This window comes from Camelus bactrianus, chromosome 16 (assembly GCF_048773025.1).
Source record: "Camelus bactrianus isolate YW-2024 breed Bactrian camel chromosome 16, ASM4877302v1, whole genome shotgun sequence".
Lineage (NCBI taxonomy): Eukaryota > Metazoa > Chordata > Mammalia > Artiodactyla > Camelidae > Camelus > Camelus bactrianus.
In genome coordinates, this window is record NC_133554.1 from 46,348,258 (window position 1) to 46,367,022 (window position 18,765).

Sequence of the window (18,765 nt, forward strand, 5' to 3'; positions counted from 1 at the left end):
TCACAGAATTCTCGCTACAGCTGGGCTGGGGTGAGGCTTAGTCAAAAGGAGGGTTCAGAGCAGCCTGACTGAAGTTCAGTTAAGGAGAGAGTCTTTGCCACTGTGTATATTTTGAGCACCTAAATGGCAACATACATTATCAAATAAAGAATTATTTTGTAATGTTTACACACATTGGACTTGCAGCATAATTGTCTGTTCTTTTTGGATTTTACAGCAAATAATTTTCTGTTCAATAACTTTTTTTTCTTATTTGAATGGAAGTCATTCATGCTGGGTAGAAGTATTTAGACCATTGTATTCTTAGTGGGATTATATGCAGCTGTAGTACTGCTTTGTATATTTCACTGAACTATAGTAGTTCTATCCTCCTACCTCTGTTCAACCACTACTAGGGAAAGTTTGCAAAAATGCCAAAATGTCCCTTAATGGAGTAAGGGCCAAAAAAAAAAATTTACATTTTTCTTACATTTTGACACTTAGAAGAGCAGTATATTAGTATGTTTGACTTCTTATAACAAAATACACAAGTGGTGGCTTTTTTGTAAGATTGAAACAAGGTTGAAGAGCCCAAAGGCCTACCTTTTGAGCCTCCTTATCCATTCTTCAAGCATGAATTGAAGTCTGAGGACCACAAGTGTAATGGAAATAAATGGGCTTTTCTCTTAAACCAGGTTGAATCCCAGCATTGCCTCTTACTGGTTACATGAAGCAAATTGGTTAATTTATGCTTTCTTTAGTTTCCTCTGATACAAAGAAGTGATAATGATTTACCTTTACTTATTAAAGCTATGAAAACTAAATGAGATACCTGTACACACAGCCTGGAACATAGAAATGGAATAATTGATTCCTTTCTTCTAATTTTATGCATCCTCTCCGACACACAGACACACGCACATGCACATACACACACAGGCAAAAAAAGGTAACAGAAAAAAGGAGATCAAACTCATGACTTTTGCTGTAGTAAAATCTTTTTGTTAAATTGTTTATGGACAGTATTTCTCACTGTGAGGTTTCTAGACCACTTGTATTAGAAATACTTTGAGTGTTTCTTTTAAAAATGTAAATTGCAGAGTATTCAGATTTACCTAATCAGTCCCACCTCAGAGTCTGTCTCATTAAATCTGGAGCCCAAGAATGTATATTTTTGGCAATCTGAAACACTGTCTGAGAACTTACTTTAGATCGTTGTCCTATTCTAGTATTAAGAATTTGTCTCTTAAAATCATTCAAAAACTTTTTGGAAGATCATCTTTTAAAAATGTGTTACTTATTTATATGGAGAACTTAATCTAACCTTTTTGAACCAGTCTAACTTTGATTTAGAGTTGTTATGAACATGAAAAACTGAACTATAATATACCTTAGATGACCTGTAGAAGGCATATGGCAGTTTGTTCCTACACTTAGTATGCCCAAACCAATAAATACAATTTGTCTGTTTTCTCCTCTAACCACAGACTCTCATTTGTTAGTTTTTGTTACTCTATTTTTGCATGTCAACAGTTCTTCATCCTCTTCTAAGTGGAACTTAATGATGTGGGCTTAGAAATTATATCACTAAACCTGTCAACATGGTTGTGGAATTTACCAGGATGTTCTTTTTATGTGTTACTCTGGTGAGGATCAGCAGTATAAAGGAACCTTTGGACTCAAATACTCACATTTTAGGGTCTAATTTGACTTAGCCAAGTATATGCATGATGGAAAGAAACCATGACAGTGTTTTTTAGCAGAACTGAGTGGGTACCTGCCTATGAGAAGTTGTTCTTTATAAACTTGTGCTCAGTTTCCCATTTCCTTGTATCTCTCCTAATGGTCATTTCCTCCTACAATGTATTCTTTTTTATTTGAGGGCTAATATTTTCTAGAATAAAATAGTCTTCCTAGGAAAATTACAGCGTATGCTACAAGTAAGGATCATTCCTGGGGAGATGTTTTTATAGTTTTCTTGTGAAGCTGTTATTATCAGACTTCATCTGTGCAAAGGAAAAAAGAAAAAGATTCCTGATATGTCTCCTTTTTCTGATGTACAAGTTACCTGGTAAGCAAATTAGCTGACCTCCTACTTTCTTTTTCTTAGTAGTTGTTCGGTTAGATCTCAGTCATAGGAAACTGAGTCACTTCAGCTAGTCTAAACAGGAAGACATTTAGCAAAGGTTTATGGTAGCTTCCAGAATCTCGAGGAGGGCCTGAATGCAACCAGGAACTCCCACCACCCTACAATCCTAAAGGAACACCACTGCCTCTGTCACAGTTGCCCTGGAGGAACCAGATGCCTCCACCTTAGAGTTTATTATATGCTAATTTATTTCTCTTTTTTTTCTGGTGTGCATATTATGTTTGTTGTATGTATGTTTGAATGTTTTTATTAGAAAACAAGAAATACTGGAAGTAAATGTACTGTTCATTTAACTCAAGGAGATAGAAGAACAAGTAAACATAAAAGAAGTAATCAAGAAAATTAAAAGCAAAAATGAATATAACTAAAAAGCAATAAAAATTCTTGATCAGTAAAACCACAAACAATTTCATTGAAAAGATTAAGAGAGTAAAAAAATCTTTGACAGGTATGATTTTCCATGAAAGTGGAAAAGAGGAGAGAGAAAAGATAAATAACAGGTACAACACATAGAACAAGAAATGAAATAGCCACTGATGATAATGTTCTTTATTATAACAGAATGTAGTATAAGCTTTATAGCAAAACAACATTTTAAAAAACTTTAGATAAATGGAAGAAAACAAACTGTAACATTGACTCAAGTAAACTTAAAAATATGACTAACCCAGTAACCACAGACATCAGAGAACCCTAAGAGTCAACAGGTCCAGATGATTTTATAGGCAAGTTTTACTAAACTTTTAGGTAATAATAACAGTAATAGTAATAATAGATAATGTATTTGGAGCTGTTTCTGTGTTCCAGTCTGAAGTGCTTTACATAGTAAGCAAATTTAATTTTCGCAGCAATCTGAGTGGATAGTGGCTTCTCTGTGAAAACTTGCAATGGTGGCAAGCTTTCTACTTAGCCTATTCCTTTGTTGAATAGTTTTAACCATCAATTTTCTATTTACATATATGCAAATATCCTCTGTTGCTCCCACTCGTTAGTCCTGCTTCTGCCTTTTAGAGCTATATGACGTAAATGAACCTCCTCTTTCATATGGCAGTCCTTTATACCCTGGAAAGCCATTATCATATCTGCTTTCTCTAGCTTAACAGATTTCATTTAAGATTTGTCCAGTATCAAGATGGTACTATATCTTGTTATCTCCTTCATCTTCTTGTCTAGTGACCATATCAAAATAGACATGGATGATTTCGGAATTACTTTTCTTTGTGACCCTTTATTGGCCCTTTATTTAGTGAGCGTTTTTCCTCTCATAAAGGTTTTATGTAAACTACTTAATATCGATATTTTGCCATCTTCTAGTCCTGTAGCCCTGCTAATTTCCTGGGTTTTCAAAGATTGCTTTTAGTAGTTTCATGTTGCTGTCTTCGTGTTCCTTTAGAACTCAAATGTAAATTGTGTGGGCCTGGATTTCAGGAGTATGTTTTTGAACTTTGGTGACTTCTTAACAATGTTTATTCTACCCTTTTTTAGTTTAAGTATAATTAACGGAGAACATTAAAGCAAAATAAGGGTTGGGTAATTGTTCTGTGCCTCTTGCTTAGAGGCAGGATGTTGTTAAGCATGGCAAACTTTGGAGTGAGTTACACTTGTTATATAGAGTTCAAGCCCTAACTCTGCCACTTCCACTTAAGTCCTCTGAACATGTTATCTAATCTGTATTATAATATTGTTATTATCATTGTTCTTATTGTTATTTCTACCTCACAGGCTATTGTATGGATTAGGAAGATATTATGGATGTTAAGTAAAGCTGATTCATAAATGGAAGCTTGGAACAAAATCATTACTTTCATTGTCTTTCCCATGTACTAGATCTGGACTTCCCAGGTTTATCTTTTTATTCTAAAAATATCCCAGCAATCCTTTTTTTGCTATCTTAAAAGCATAGCTCATCTCACTAGGGGCTGTATTCTTCCTTGACAGTATAATTAGAGGATTTTCTGCTCTTTTGATTGTGTCCTCTCTTTGTGTATTTCTGTTTTGGACACAAATCCATCTTTATCAGAAAATTTGTGGTATGGCCATATTTATTTCTTTATATTCTTCCATACATTTGTGATTGTGCAAATTACTTTTAAAACTTTTGATATATACTGTATTCTCTTTTAGAATTATTGAATATTGGCTTATAGCTTCTTTTCTTTCTTTTCTTTTCTTTTTTTTTTTTTTGAGAAATCTGCTTGCCTAAAACATGAGGTGTAGATTTGACTTTTTCCAATATTTCTATTAGAGGGGTGGCCCAATGAAGGATCAAATGAGGGACACTTAGGATCTGAGGTAGAGGAGGCTACTTAGTAAGATACAGTTTGGTCTACACAGACCCTAAACATTAGGGTAATTAGCAGTATGTAGTTGTTGTATGTCCCAGGAAATAGGTGGAACGTATTAATCCAAGGGAATCTACAGGCGGACAGGCACAGTTCCGGAGGGGGCAAGTGGTTAACATCAAAGAAAGTGTTTAACAGTGAGAACCTATCAGAAAGAAGTATTTTGCTTTCAGCAGGTCTTTATGGAATAATGATATAGATATACCTATAATGTGGCAGAGTTAAGGCTCAGAACTTTAGGCCCAAAAGAACCAATAGTGCCCTGCTGGTCAAGAGCCTGGCCTTTCCGGTTGGAAAAATAACTGGCTTAAAATTTCACACTCAATCATTGTAAGCTGTATATGTGGACAGATTAACACTTTTTGAGCCTCTATTTCTTCATATGTACAGAAAGAATAATAATACCTTAGAGCTGAGAGGAATACAGAAATGTCTGTAGAGAGTTTCTCTATGTGCCTGGCACTTACTGTGTAAAAGATGTAAGTTTGATTTGACAGTTACTACCATGAAGCTCTGTAACATTCAGTACTATGGTCTGAATGTAATTTTCAATATTTGAAAGAACCTAAAAGAAAATACACATTTACTTGTCATAAAATTACACAGGCTAGCTTATTTGGCTTTGGACGAAATTATATCACCTTTATGTGATCAACATATTTATTTGAAACTCCAGTTAGTAGTTTATTATATGTTTGTTTAAATTAATAAATAAAATTTTTGACAGACAGAATCTTTCAAAATTTAAGTCTGTATGGGGAAAATAATAAAAGGAATCCTAATAGGTGAGAAGGATGGAAATTACTTGGTTAATAATTTTCCTTTTTCTCTAGTGTAGGGTGTTTCTAAGAGTTGAATACCACATTTAAAGATGGCAATGAAGTTTACAGAAAAAAATCTTCATTGTCCATGCTTCCTTTGTGATCTTCCCCAGAAAACTCACCATGACTTTGTGTCATAGACCCTAGGAAGTCGGTTTTTACACTTAATTGTCCCTGTTTTCTTTACTTGCTTATCTACCCATGTGCTGTGGAATGTGAGCAGTTCAAAAAGTATCAAATTTTGAATGTACGTACTAAACAATCTTGATCATCAGTAATACTTCTCAGTCACAAAGCACCACGAAGGGCAAAAAGTAAATATCCATGATTCAAAAGAAATCCTCTTAGTGACTCTCCAAACAGGAAGTAAATGATAGTATGGGATTATATACAGCTTAGCACAGGATATATATCCCCATTATAATAACAGAACTTATTACAATGCTAAACTATATTTTTTCCTTATTATAGGAAATTATGTGCCCTAATTGATGTATTCACCTTGCAAGAGTAATAAATACATGGCATGATAGAATATTCCCTTTCAGGTGAACGTTTTAAACACCAGAGGGAGGGTTCCAAAGGACATTTTCTTTATTATAAATACATTACCCCATGGTCATTCATTCTTTCATGTCATTGGCTGCATTTTAAAAAATAAGAAATACAGCCATTTGAGAATCATCTATGTATATGGGTGATCTGTTTTGTTTAGACATAATGAGCAGTGCTGTGATATATACTGAATTTGTGATATATAATGTATTTCTGGCTTCTGAAAATGACTTTAAAAAGAAGCCATATGTGTATCTGTGTTACTTAGTGAATTAAGTAAAGTGAGAGAAAGGAGATTTATAAGTATATCTTGTAGCTCAGTGTGCCCTTATATGTTAAACTTATCAATAAAAATATTCTAAAAGAGCTAACTGCCAGCTAATAATCTTTTTCAAATATTGGAGTTGTAATTTAGAGATAGCAACACACATTTGAGGAATTTTTATCAGGGGTAGGTAATAAGTCAACATATCAAATGAAAACTGTTTATAATAAAAATTATCCTTAGAAATCCCTTGAATATCATTCATAGCATTCATTAAACAGAAATACAGCTTCTTAATATATCCAACCCTGCCAGTTGTTTTAAACTCTTTTATTGATCACCAGATGAACTGTTGGCTTATGTGTAGAGGCCATATTATATGATTTTTAAGAGTTTATTTCTTTCTCTTCTCTGTTAGTTGTCACTCTTGTTGCAAGCTGAAGTCCTGTTCTGGAGCAGTGGCCATTCCTAGGAAAGGAAAAAACCCACATTAGAAATCTGGCCAAAACTTGAATTGCTATCAGTAGGATGGATGCTTTCTTACTTCTGTGACAATAGAGATTTCATTTATTCACCTTTTCATAAATATTACCCTATGTTTAAGCACTAGAGAGTTTAGCACTGATGATGATTTCTTAGGAAAAGCTTACAAAGGGAGAAGATTGGGAAAAGAATAAAAAGAGTATAAAACTGTGTAAGGTTTAGAATGATTTACCTAAATTAGTCATAAGGGAGTTAAAAATTAATAGTCAGGGGAATAGCTCAGTCCCTTAAATCTCTTTCTACCCTTACCTTAAGTTAAACTCAATTTTTCAGAAAACAAAAACCAAACCAAACCTATATACTTTGTCTTTTAAAGTGTCTTAACCATGTCCTCATCCCTATCAGCTCCTACAAACCATAAGTAACATTAAGATGAAAGTCAGTGAAAAAATGATTTATTGTCCAAGTTTGCATTTTTTATAAAATTATTCTGAAATCCATCTAATGCATGCATCAGCTCAATTTGATTTGTGGGAGAGGGGAAGTTGCCCATTTTACTTAAAATATTGAGTTATTGATATTCTAAAAGATACAAAGAGAATTTCTCTCAAAAATAACCACTGAGGCAAGAAAATATTTGATTTTTTAAAAAACACTAGATAAATTAGACTATCAGGGGAAACAACTGAATGTGTTGTCCATGGAATTTTCAAATCTAACATGAATGCTTGTTTTTAGGTTTGTCTTACAGTTTTCTACTTAAGTGAGAGAAAAAGTAATTGAAGATTATTTGAAGTGAGTTTCTTACTTTACATGATCATTAGTACTACCATTCTATAAAAATGGCTCATGCTTCTTTATCTCAAGTTATTTTCTAAAGACATTTATAAGTTCTGTTGGAGCAGTTGAATTATTTTTACATGATATCTTAAATAATCCTTTAACACTAGTCCACAACATCTCTGTTTACTTTAATTCTAAAATGTAATAGATCCTTGCAACAAATATGTGCAATATGTTGACACCAAATACTCAGACATGAAAACTAGCCTGAAAAAAAATTTTCTCTTTTAGGCTGTTTTCCATGTCTGTTGAGTTCTATTGAAATTCATTTTTCCTTTTCATCTTTGCTATTTTGCTTCATTAGGTATTTTTAAACAAAATGACTTCGATTTTTAGAATTTCAAATGTTTGCATTATATTATTTTATTTCCACAGTAGCTTTAGGAAAAAAGTAGAAAATATGTTATTACCCATTCTTTACTGATGAAGAATTTGAGGGTAGGCGTTAAGTGACTTACCCAGGGTTATGTCTAGTAAGCAACTGAGCCATTATTACAGCTACAATCAGAAGACTAGCCAAGTGCATGTCCTTCCTACTACATCGCTGTCCTTTTAATTCACATTTTGTTGAGATTATCATCACTTATGGAGATTAATGCAACATAAATCTATGACTATTAAATATATAATTATACCAGAATTATTATTATAATGGTAATACTGGCCACATAAGAGAACAATATAATAAAAAATATTTACCTGAATGTTCTGCTTTACTTTGTTTCTGAACATTTCATTAAATATGTGGTGATGAGAAAGAAACACACATTGATCGGATACAGAACAATTCTATATAGAATTGCCTTATCTAAATAGATGAATAGTACCAGCAAACCATGCTTTAGAAGCCTAGTGAAGGATTTTTTTCTGAACAAGTCATTTCAGAGCCATGTCTAGAATACTACAGAGAGAGTGCTGTTACTACTGCTAAATCCATGCATTGACCCTTTCCCTAGCTCCCCCTAAACCTGGGAGTCTTTTTTTTTTTGAAGTTATTCTGCTGTCCACTGAGAGAGAAGGGACTCTTCTGGATTCCAGGGAGGTGAGGAGAAGCTATAGCAAGAGAAAAGTTCTCCAGGCCCAGAAGGGAAAGGCCTTCAGAAGTATGGAATGGAATAGTAACCCTTTCTCACCAGTGATTGATGCAAGGAATTTCCTTGATCATGAGTGAAGGCTGTGAGTGTTTTCAGGGCAATTAGTGTCTTTTGAACCTTTCTGCATCTGTAAAGAATGCAGGAGGTAGTATGCCTCTCTTTGAAACTGAAGCCATTGCTACTGTGTTACTCAGACAGTTGATGGTTATGCAGTTTTGGTGTATCTGATGCTCCATCTGAATGAAAGACATTTAATCAAGTTTTTAACGTCTCTAATTATTTAAAAATAAATTTTCTGCTATCTCACATTTTAGACAGTTCCTTATTTATCAGTGTCTAATTTTACCATTTAACCCAATAAATTATGATATTACAGGCACATATTAGCTTGCTAAAGTATTATTAATCTTTTTAGAAATCTCAATATGCAGTTTTTTTTTTAGTGTCTACTTACTCTGTTTTGCAGTGTATGTTCCCATAACTCTGATTTAGGAATTCGGAAGACTAAAATCTGAGAAGGAATCAGTAAGAAAGTATAGCTTTAAGGCATAAGGAGCTTACAGCTTTTTAATATAAATTGTTCCCAGAATCCATGTCACAGCTCCTTATATGGTGCTGCTTTTTTCCCTTTGGTTGCTATGACAACAGCAGCACTGCACCATTCATCAGCCCTGGACCTGGGCTGCAATTGCTAGCCTTCCGTGTTACTCCTGAATGTTAAGAACATCTGTGAATCATTCACTATGTTAACGCTGCGCCATTAGAAACCTAAGAACCAGTTCTTCCAGCAATTTTCTCTAACAGAAGAGTAAACTAAACTGCGCCACAGAGAAAAATTGCATAAAAATATCTTTTTTCCTCAGGGAATCATACAATCTATACTTGCTGCAGTATTCTGAAAGGATAAGCTTATGTCAAGCAATCTAATGGAAAGAACTCGTCTCTCTAATCTTTCTTGAAATCATTAGCTGTTCAAAACAAATACCACGTTGCATCTCTGGATACAAAAAAAAGCAGGTGATGTTGTTAGGGGTTCTAAGGTCCTTTGGGAGCATCACTTGTGCTTAGCGCCATAACCAGCACCTGCTATAAGAAGTATCACCTGTAACGCACAGTCAGTTCTGGGCAGTGTGAAGAGCTGGCTGGAGAAGATTAAAGCGTGGATCTTTACTGGCGTGTCAGATCTGGTAACAACATGACCAGTGAATAAGAAGAAGCCTTTCAGGTTTGCAGAAGAAAAGACTATATAGTGTTGACTAATGAGGAAGAAAAACCAAAGCCTGTGAGTACAATGAGTACAGTATTTGTGTGTTATATGCATTTCTGAGCTATAAGGCCTACTTCGAGCTTTGTAGAAAAAGAAACACACAGCCTAAGAGAATTTGACACTTAGTTTTCAGGGAAGCCATTAAGAAATGTCATTAGGCACATTTATTTAATTTTAAATTGTCTTCTTTTACTTGTATGTATATGAATCTTTTAAAATAGTTTCATATTTAAAAAATAGTATTTCATTGTAAAGAAAGCTGTTAACTCAATGTTTTAATGAAATGTGAAGATCAGATTGCTTTTTTTTGTTAGATTGTGATTCCAGAATAGATTTCTACTTCCTATTAGAATATCCTTGTAAGTAAAACACATTTTAAAAAATATGCATGGAAACCTAGAATTTTGTAAGCATGCTTCCTTAACACATCAGATCTTTTCTTATTTCATTAAATGGAATGCTTACAAATGGATGTTCTTGCATAGTTTAAAGATTTTTTTTAATGTGACACTATTTGCTAGTTATATTGATTTATATTATGTTTTCCCAGTTGAGAAAGATAAACTAGAGATTTACTGTTCTTACTTTTGTTTTTAGACCATTTAGTAATTACCAATTTAAGATAAATTTATAGATGAAATTTTCTCAAAAGATAGTGTCTATTTTCTGGCTTTTAATTATTTTTTCTTTTTGGTTCTTCAGCTAACCGTGGTAATTTATAAATGTACTAAAATTAAAACTTGATTTTTCAAAATTAGAATATTTAGACTAATCTTCAGCCACCTCACAAAAGGAAAAGGCATTTCATTGCGGTTTATTCTTTCAGTTATTTATCTTCCTGAATTGCTTTTCTTAAATGCATGTTGTTCCAAGAAGTTAGACTCCAGAGACATAACTGGTTCCTTTAATTTAGATTAAATTACTATAAATTTACATTTAAATTACTAGTGTTTATAATTACTACATTTTCATTTATATTCCTTCTTCCATTTTTAGATTTTTGCCTGTAGATCCATACATGTGACTTTGCCCAATGTTTAAGAAATCTTTAAATAGGAAGAATTAATATATTATGGGATAATGAAAGTACTAATTATTTATACTTACTGTCATTTCTGTCATCAGTAGAAATATTTTACTTTTATTTGAAAGCTTATAATTAATAGATTAAATAAATTGATTATTCACATTTTAACCACTGCCATGCAAGAAAATATGAATTTTAAAATTCATGTATATTTAATAACTGTACATTATAAGTTAATACTTTTTGACTAGTCTATTCTCATAAGTGTATAGATACAAAGAATTTTGTAGTCCATTATCTTTGAAACCATATTTCTTATTAATAGTAACAAAGATTGATTTGGATGCTTTTCTAATAAGGATAGTATTTTTAAAAATGGATTTATTCATTTTGGAGTAATCTTCTCTGGCACATCATGTGATTTTTTTTTTTTTAAATATTTGGGTCCTTGCCTAATGGGTATATTCCTGAAAGGTTGTCCATAAGTATATCTGTTTGTAAATTGTCTAATTTAAAATCCGCTAGTGAAGCTCCCTGTATTGAGAGATTCTGCCCTTAAATTGATTTGGTAAATTTGTATATCATATCCTAGATTTTCTGAAGTAAGAGGCATCCAGTTTATTTCAGTATCTAAGGATTCAGGTTGCAGGTTTAACTGGCAGCGTTCTGTGAAAAAACTAAGCCTCATGCTTTGGACTTAAAGTTTAACCCCTCAATTTCAGAGTAGTTTGACATCTTCGGGCTTACTTTCTGAAATCGTTTAGTCTTTAGAATATTACTCATATAACAGATAACTCAGTAAAATCTTAGTTGAAAGTTGGCATTGCTTTTATTTGGAGGGAAATGTGATTGTAAATAAATAATATATAAAATTTATAAATATAAAAGGCTTATTAGGTTTCCTCCCTAGTTTCCAGTAACTTAAACTTGTCATCCTAATACCACTTTGAATATCTGAAAATTTGTTAGTGCCACTAATAAGCTTTTACTAGGAAATAGGTGCCTCATTTCTCTCAGGATCTACATTAGGATCAAAAGTCTCATATTGATGATAAATTATTTTAAAAGATTGATTCCTAATTATTTCTTTTTCGTGGACATTAGTCATAATATTTCTATGATAAATGTGGTTTCATTATCACTCCAGTATTGTATAGTAAAATATTTTAACCATCTCTGTAAACAGCAGCTTGGGACATGTTAACCTCTCTGAAGTTTCTCTTCTATAAAGTTAATGAAATAATAACCTTTTTGTAGTGTTATTGTAGGCATTAAGAAGGATTATATATATATATATATGTAAAGGATCTAGTATAGTACTTAGCACAAAGGAAACATTTTCTAAGTAATAATTCTCTTCTCTACCCTTCCCCTCCATTGACTTATTTCAGTGGTCCTTGGATTTTTCCTTGGGAGTACCTTTAGGACATAGGAATTTGCATACTGAAGGAGTATGGGATGTAGCGTAAAGGGCCATCCAAGAGCAAATCTGGAAATTTCTTGAAAGTCTCATAATTTTCCTTTTAAAGTAGTCTACATTCTATATTTTTTAATAGTCATAAAAATGTTTCCCAGAACATCCTTAAGTAAAACTTACCCTTCAGGAAAATATGCTACATTTTCTCCTGTAAGTTTGCATACCCCAACAGACTATTACCTATCTGTATGAATTCCCAAGTTTAAGGCATACTACTTAGATCTTATAGTCTGGGTATCATTTTTGAGGAACTAAAGATCCTTTATTAAAAGATGCATGTCTTTCTTTGGAGAAGTAGATTGAGAATCAAGAGACAGGATGAAAAATGAAACTAGTAAAAGCTGAAAGGCTTACTCATTTTGAAAAAATAAGTAGTAATGTGGAGCTGGGTCAAGCTGTGGTGGTGTGAGAAAGGATACCTTCATGTCAGACATGAGGACTGGTGGTGGAGAATCTAACAGTTTTTAGCATTTTTAAAGCTGCGAGAAGTCCTGCAATAAAGGAACCTATTTAAGTGTTAAGCATCTCTGAAACTTACATCAAACCCCATCCTCCTTTTTTTCTTACACAACTCCAAAGTGATGTGCAAGAAGTAAGTGTTCTAAAGGAGCACATTTAGAGAAGTAAGTGACCAAAGGAAGTTAGGTCATTTAGAAGGAAAGAAAAATGGGTAACTGTGGAGAACACAGCATGAAAGCAGTCACCTTGGCACTCCAGATGATTATGGAAGAGGTACATTTTATTCATTTATACATTTTATTATTTATATTAGACGCCAGTTGGCTACGTTCTGATATTCCCAGGTACTTCTATTATTCCTGTGGTGGCATGTACTTACTGCGAGGCAGTTAAATTAATGCTCATTGTCTGTCTTACTGTGGTAAGATAATTAAGTTATATTTTCTATGTATGTATATATTTCTATAAATATACATAGTAATAATTGTACTATAATTACATAATGTGGTCAGTATGACTACATTGACAACCATACTACAATATATAAATATATCAAAATAACATGCTGTACACTTTAAACATTTTTTATTGAGTTATAGTCATTTTACAATGTTGTGTCAAATTCCAGTGTAGAGCACAATTTTTTAGTTATACGTGAACTAACATATATTCATTGTCACATTTTTTTTTTGCTGTGAGGCTGTACACTTTAAATTTATGCAGTGATACATGTCAAATTTATTCAGTTAAAAAAAACTTCAGGGTTATCTACATTTTGTTTTATTTTAAATAAAATGAATAGAAAATATTTTAGTGCATTTTATGCCAGAAAGAAAAATTGTAACTCATATTCAAACAAAGAGACCTTGGCTTTACATTAAAAGTTTGGTGAGTAAATGTACTTACATATTAGGTTAAAGAGTTTCATACATACATCATTTTTGTCTTTCCCCACTTCCAAGATTTTTGATAAATTTGTCAACTACTAGTCCCTATCAGGGTAGAATGAGAGAATTTCTAGTGTGTATCACCATCATATTTTTCAAGTTTGGGAGAATCACGAGACAAGCCATAGATTACCATGGAACAGACCTAGAATTCAGGTCTTATCTGCGTGTGACTTAGGTCCAGCTTTAACTGTAAGCAGAAATTTGTGTTTACTCACATGCAACCCCTATCCATTGAGCCTAAATGCCCGCTAGCGAACCAGGGAGCTATGAATAAAGAATCTTCTTTTCCTTTGGATGAAAGTGCGTACTTTAAGGTATTTACAGAAGTAGTTAAGTTCCTGGATTTTGTAGTCTGACATGCAAAGTTCAGGTTCCAGCATTACCACTTACTGGCTATGTGACTTTTTACAAGTTATTCATACATTCACAGTGTCAATTTCCTCATTTATAAAATGTGCATAATGAGAGTAACTGCCTTGTAAGAATGTTGAGGATGAGCAAACAGTATATGTCAAGTGCTTAGCAGTGTGTGGCACATAGTGAGCACTGAGTATTAACTTGTGCTCATACCATTAGTATATGCTCACAGTTAGACATACACACCTTTAAGTGGTCCTTATTACTAATAGTGTAAATAATTTTGAAAGCTCATGTAGAAAGATATGATAGAGCTACTGAATCTAAAGTACACCTATGCACAGGAACACATAGCAACAAATGAGAGCCCAGACAGTGTTGTATCTGCTATATTCTATCTGTTGTTATAAGTCCAATTAAATTGGAAAAATAAACTATAGTCACCACCTTCTATTTCCCTTATAGTAATCTCATTTATATGTCTACACAGTCATAAAATAGGAAATTAAATTGAGAAAGCTGTTTATATTTTTCCATCAGTATTTATGTTAATTATTTTTCTCATCTTAACAAAAAAATTTTTTTTCTGAGTTAAATAACACAATAAAAGATGTACTGTCTTTTGTTAGTTGTTTATTAATTACTTTCTTAAAAGGAGTCAGTGTTGACAGTGACTTTATAAATCTGTTAATTCTCTATTTACATTTCAGGGCATGTGATCTAACCTAACTTGTATTATAATTGAATGTACAATGATAAAATGTTTTATTATGGGTATTATTACCAGACAGTTCTACATATTCTTAATTAAGAGCAAACTATTTTTTTCTGCCTTGAAACTCCCCCAAGAATTTAGTACAGTTGGAATTATATATAAAACACTAAAATCAGAAATACTTGTAATACACATACCTGACTGCAGCTTATAGTATATGCAAAAACAGCACTAAAATCTATGAATAATTAATAATCAGTTCATTTTTCAGGAATCTAAAAACAAAACACATTAACTCTTTATTCCTTCAAAGTTCTGGGGGTGGAATTAATTTAACAAAGTTTACAAGAGTCAGACAGCATCAATGAAGAGTAAGCTTCAGGGAATTCAAATTAAGAAACGTGGAGCAGATCAGAAAATCCAAAGTAGTGACTAGAAATTAAAAACCCAGGGAAGTTTTGTGAGAACCGTGACTAAGTAGAATTTACTTAAAAGAAAATAACTCTAACCAAATTGCTGTGGAATATGCTGTGCACCTCTTGGAGAGTGGTGGAAATGTTAGCTATCTTAATCATGGTAGTGGTTTCATTGGTGTATACATCTATCAGAATTCATCCAGCTGTACATCTGAAATATGTGTAGTTTACTGTACCATACCACTATAAAGGTGTTAAAATAAAGAGTGAGAAAGAAAGATTATATATTACATATTAATTATGTATTTCCACATAATATTGACACAATGAATTTGATAATTTTTCCAGAATATTTTAAAAAATATAAACATTAGTCCCTCTTCAGATAAATTACCAAGGATTCCATATTGTAGAGTTTAATTTCATCATGTTTTACATTAATGGGAAATCAGGAAGATGGATTCTTAGAGGCTCCTCAAGATAACTTTTGAATACTGTGGAAGCATTTTGGACAGAAACAGGAAAATTTACATCAATCACGAATAAGAAACTCTTTAAGAAATTTACTAGTGAGAGGAGAGGGGAAAAACAGAAAATTCATGATAATATGAAGAGAAACTAGTTGTGTTTTCTGAATATGTAAAAAATATTCAGCAGAGTTTGAAATCATGGACTATTCAGAATTTCAAAGCCTAAGCTACAATATTTTATTGCATACAAGAAGACAACATGAGGACTATTTCTTGTAATATTTTAGAAAAGTAATGCAGGATGACCCATTAACCAAAGCAGAACAGGTTAGGGACAAAATATGCACGAAGGGGAAGTTGGGGCTAGCCTTACCCATAAGTCGTAAAAGGAAGTCTAATTACATAAGAAGAATATGGTATCTCTCTGCCCATTCTGTCTTCTAGATGATCTCACACATTCTTATGACTTTAAAATATCATCCATATGCTCATATCAAGAACTCAGAACTCTCTTACTACCAGTAAATTCAGCTGTCTTATTGACAGCTCTGTAGAGATTATATCAAGGACTAGGTATTGAGGAAGAAAAGGCAGATTTTGGTGCTTACTGTAATGCCTTGCATATCAAAGTTATCCAGTAAAGATGGGTTTCAGAATTTTTAGATGGGAGAAACAGTAGTTCCCTAATAGTTATTTGTATATGTTTGTTTTAATGAAGGTATTATACCTTCAAATTGAATCAATTTGTACAGAAGGACTTGAAATGAAAAGCTGCAGTCCCCAGCCTCATCCTTTTCCATTCCTAATTCCACTCCTCTGGAGGACAGTTGCTTATATGCTTTTTGCTATTTCTTCAGTGGTTACCTCCATATCTCTGAATTATTATGTTTCTTCTAAAATTTTTGATTGATCAGTTTTAAATACATCTAATGAAACATTAAGTTTATTTGCACTGCTCCCACTTTTCCTCCCAACAAAATTATGTCAGTTTTTTGTTGTTTGTTTTATTGATTATGGCCATAAATACTTTTATTTTTCATTTCTGTGCTTCTTGTTCTATGAGGTATAACACAGTATTCTTGATTTCCACTTTGTAAGAAGACAATATTGGCACTACATAATTTCTGATGAGCAGTTAGACATCACCCAATTTGTTGGACCTTGTATATAATACATTGTTTTTCTCTGATTGCTTTTTAGATTTTCTCTTTTTCTTTGGTTTTCAGCATTTTGACTATGACAGGCCTAATGTGGTTCTGTTCATATTTATCCTGCATGGGGTTTCTGGGCTTCTTGATTCTGAAAATGTGTTATCTTCTACAGATTTGAGATATTTAGCCAGCATTTCTTCAGATATTTTTTCTACCCTGTTGTCTCTTCTTCTGAGACTCTAGTTACATATATTTTAGCCCTTTGGATATCATCTCACAGGTCTTGAGGTTTTTTGTTTTGTTTTGTTTTGTTTTTGTTGTTTCTTTTAGTCTTTGTTCTCTGTAGTTTTCAGATTGGATAATTTCTGTTCATTTATCTTCAAATTGTTTTCAATTTACTACATACTATAAATGTATATGTATGTGTGTGTATATACATATATACATATACATACAGACTATACACTTATTTAAATTGTCATGTTTATAAATTTTTGGTGGCGAACATGCTGTATACAGAAATAGAAATATAATATTGTACACATGAAATGTATATAATGTTATAAACCACTGGTACCTCAATAAAAATTTTAATATCTTTAAACATTTAAATATGTTATTAAACCCTTTCAGTGACTTTTTATTTCAGCTATTGTGTTTTTCAGTTCTAGAATTTCCATTTGGTTCTTTATTATAGTTTCTACTTCTCTGCTAAGATTTCCTCCCTTTTTAAATTAAGAGAATATATTTCTTTACCATGCTGAAAATACTTAAAATAGCTGTTTGAAATTCCTTATTTGCTAATTACAATATCTGTAGTGTTTTAGACTTGCTCTCCATCTTTTCTTTTGATAATGAGTCACATATTCCTGGTTCTTCATGTATTGGCTAATTTTGTATTGTATCCTGAACATTTTATTTAGTGGATACTGTGAATTTCCTCATATTCCTTCAAAGAGTGTGGATATTTTTCTTTTGGCAGGCAATTAACTTGGTTTGACTCATGGAAAATGGTGTCTCTTGGGCATCAGTTCAGTTCAGTTTAATTGTTTTACCGTTAGCCAGTCTGTTCCACGTATGCATGGTTCAGGAATCAGCCAGAGATTTGAATGGAATCTATACATAGAATCTGGTCAAGCTCCTGTGTATCTCTCTCTCTTTCTGGAAATCCTCCTCCCCTCACTTTTCAGACTCTTGTTGCCACAAGGTCTGTCTTTTGATACTTCAGACTAGAAAAACTATAGGTTTACTATTGGACTTTTAATGACCCCATATAGTCCTGACTGTGGTCTGCTTGTAGACCAAAAGTGAAAAAAAAAAAAAAGGAGAGAGAGAGAAATTAATCCCAGTCTGGTCTTTTCTTGAAATTGTCAGTTGTCCTCCAGAATCTCTCTGTTGTGTTCAATCCTCAGGGCCTTGAGGTGGTTGATTTTTTGTTTGTTTGTTTTGTCGAGAGTTTATAGTTACTATCAGTGAGAGGGTCCATCTGATAGAGAAGCTTACTGGGCTGTACAGAAACAGAACCTCCCCAAATAGGATTTTGAGATTTTTGTCTTTCATTAATACTGAAACTTCCTAAAGCTATTTCTTTCTAACCATAGAAATACTTAAGCGTTGGGGAGCTGACATTTAGCTTTAGGACCAAATTCTATAGTAACTCTGATTTTAGTGTTCACTTCCTTGCTGCTTATTGTTACATACATGTTTTTTCTTTTTCATACATCCAGTGAGGTACATTATTAAAGACAGAAATCATAAGAAAAATGTTTTACCTTTTAAATTTGAGATGTACTTTTGGCTTCCATTCCTTTTTACTATGTTGTATAACACTGCTTCTGTCTCCATCCTACTACCAGGATTTTTTTCAGATTTAAAGAAAGTAACAGTGAAGAAAGCAATATGTTTAATTAGTTTAAAAATCAGAAGAGGGAGGAGCCTAATGAAA

General features: G+C 32.8%; 1 protein-coding gene across 8 annotated transcripts in view; it reads left to right on the forward strand.

Moving 5' to 3' along the window:
• TANC2 (tetratricopeptide repeat, ankyrin repeat and coiled-coil containing 2) overlaps positions 1-18,765 on the forward strand; it is a 304,614-nt gene that overhangs the window by 113,159 nt on the left and 172,690 nt on the right. The window contains exon 1 of one of the 8 annotated variants that reach the window (XM_074343439.1): positions 9,341-9,813. The exons of the other annotated variants lie outside the window; for them this stretch is intronic. The gene's annotated coding sequence lies outside the window, so the exon portion shown is untranslated. Of the gene's footprint in view, positions 1-9,340; positions 9,814-18,765 lie in introns of those variants that run through there. 8 annotated transcript variants of the gene reach the window in all.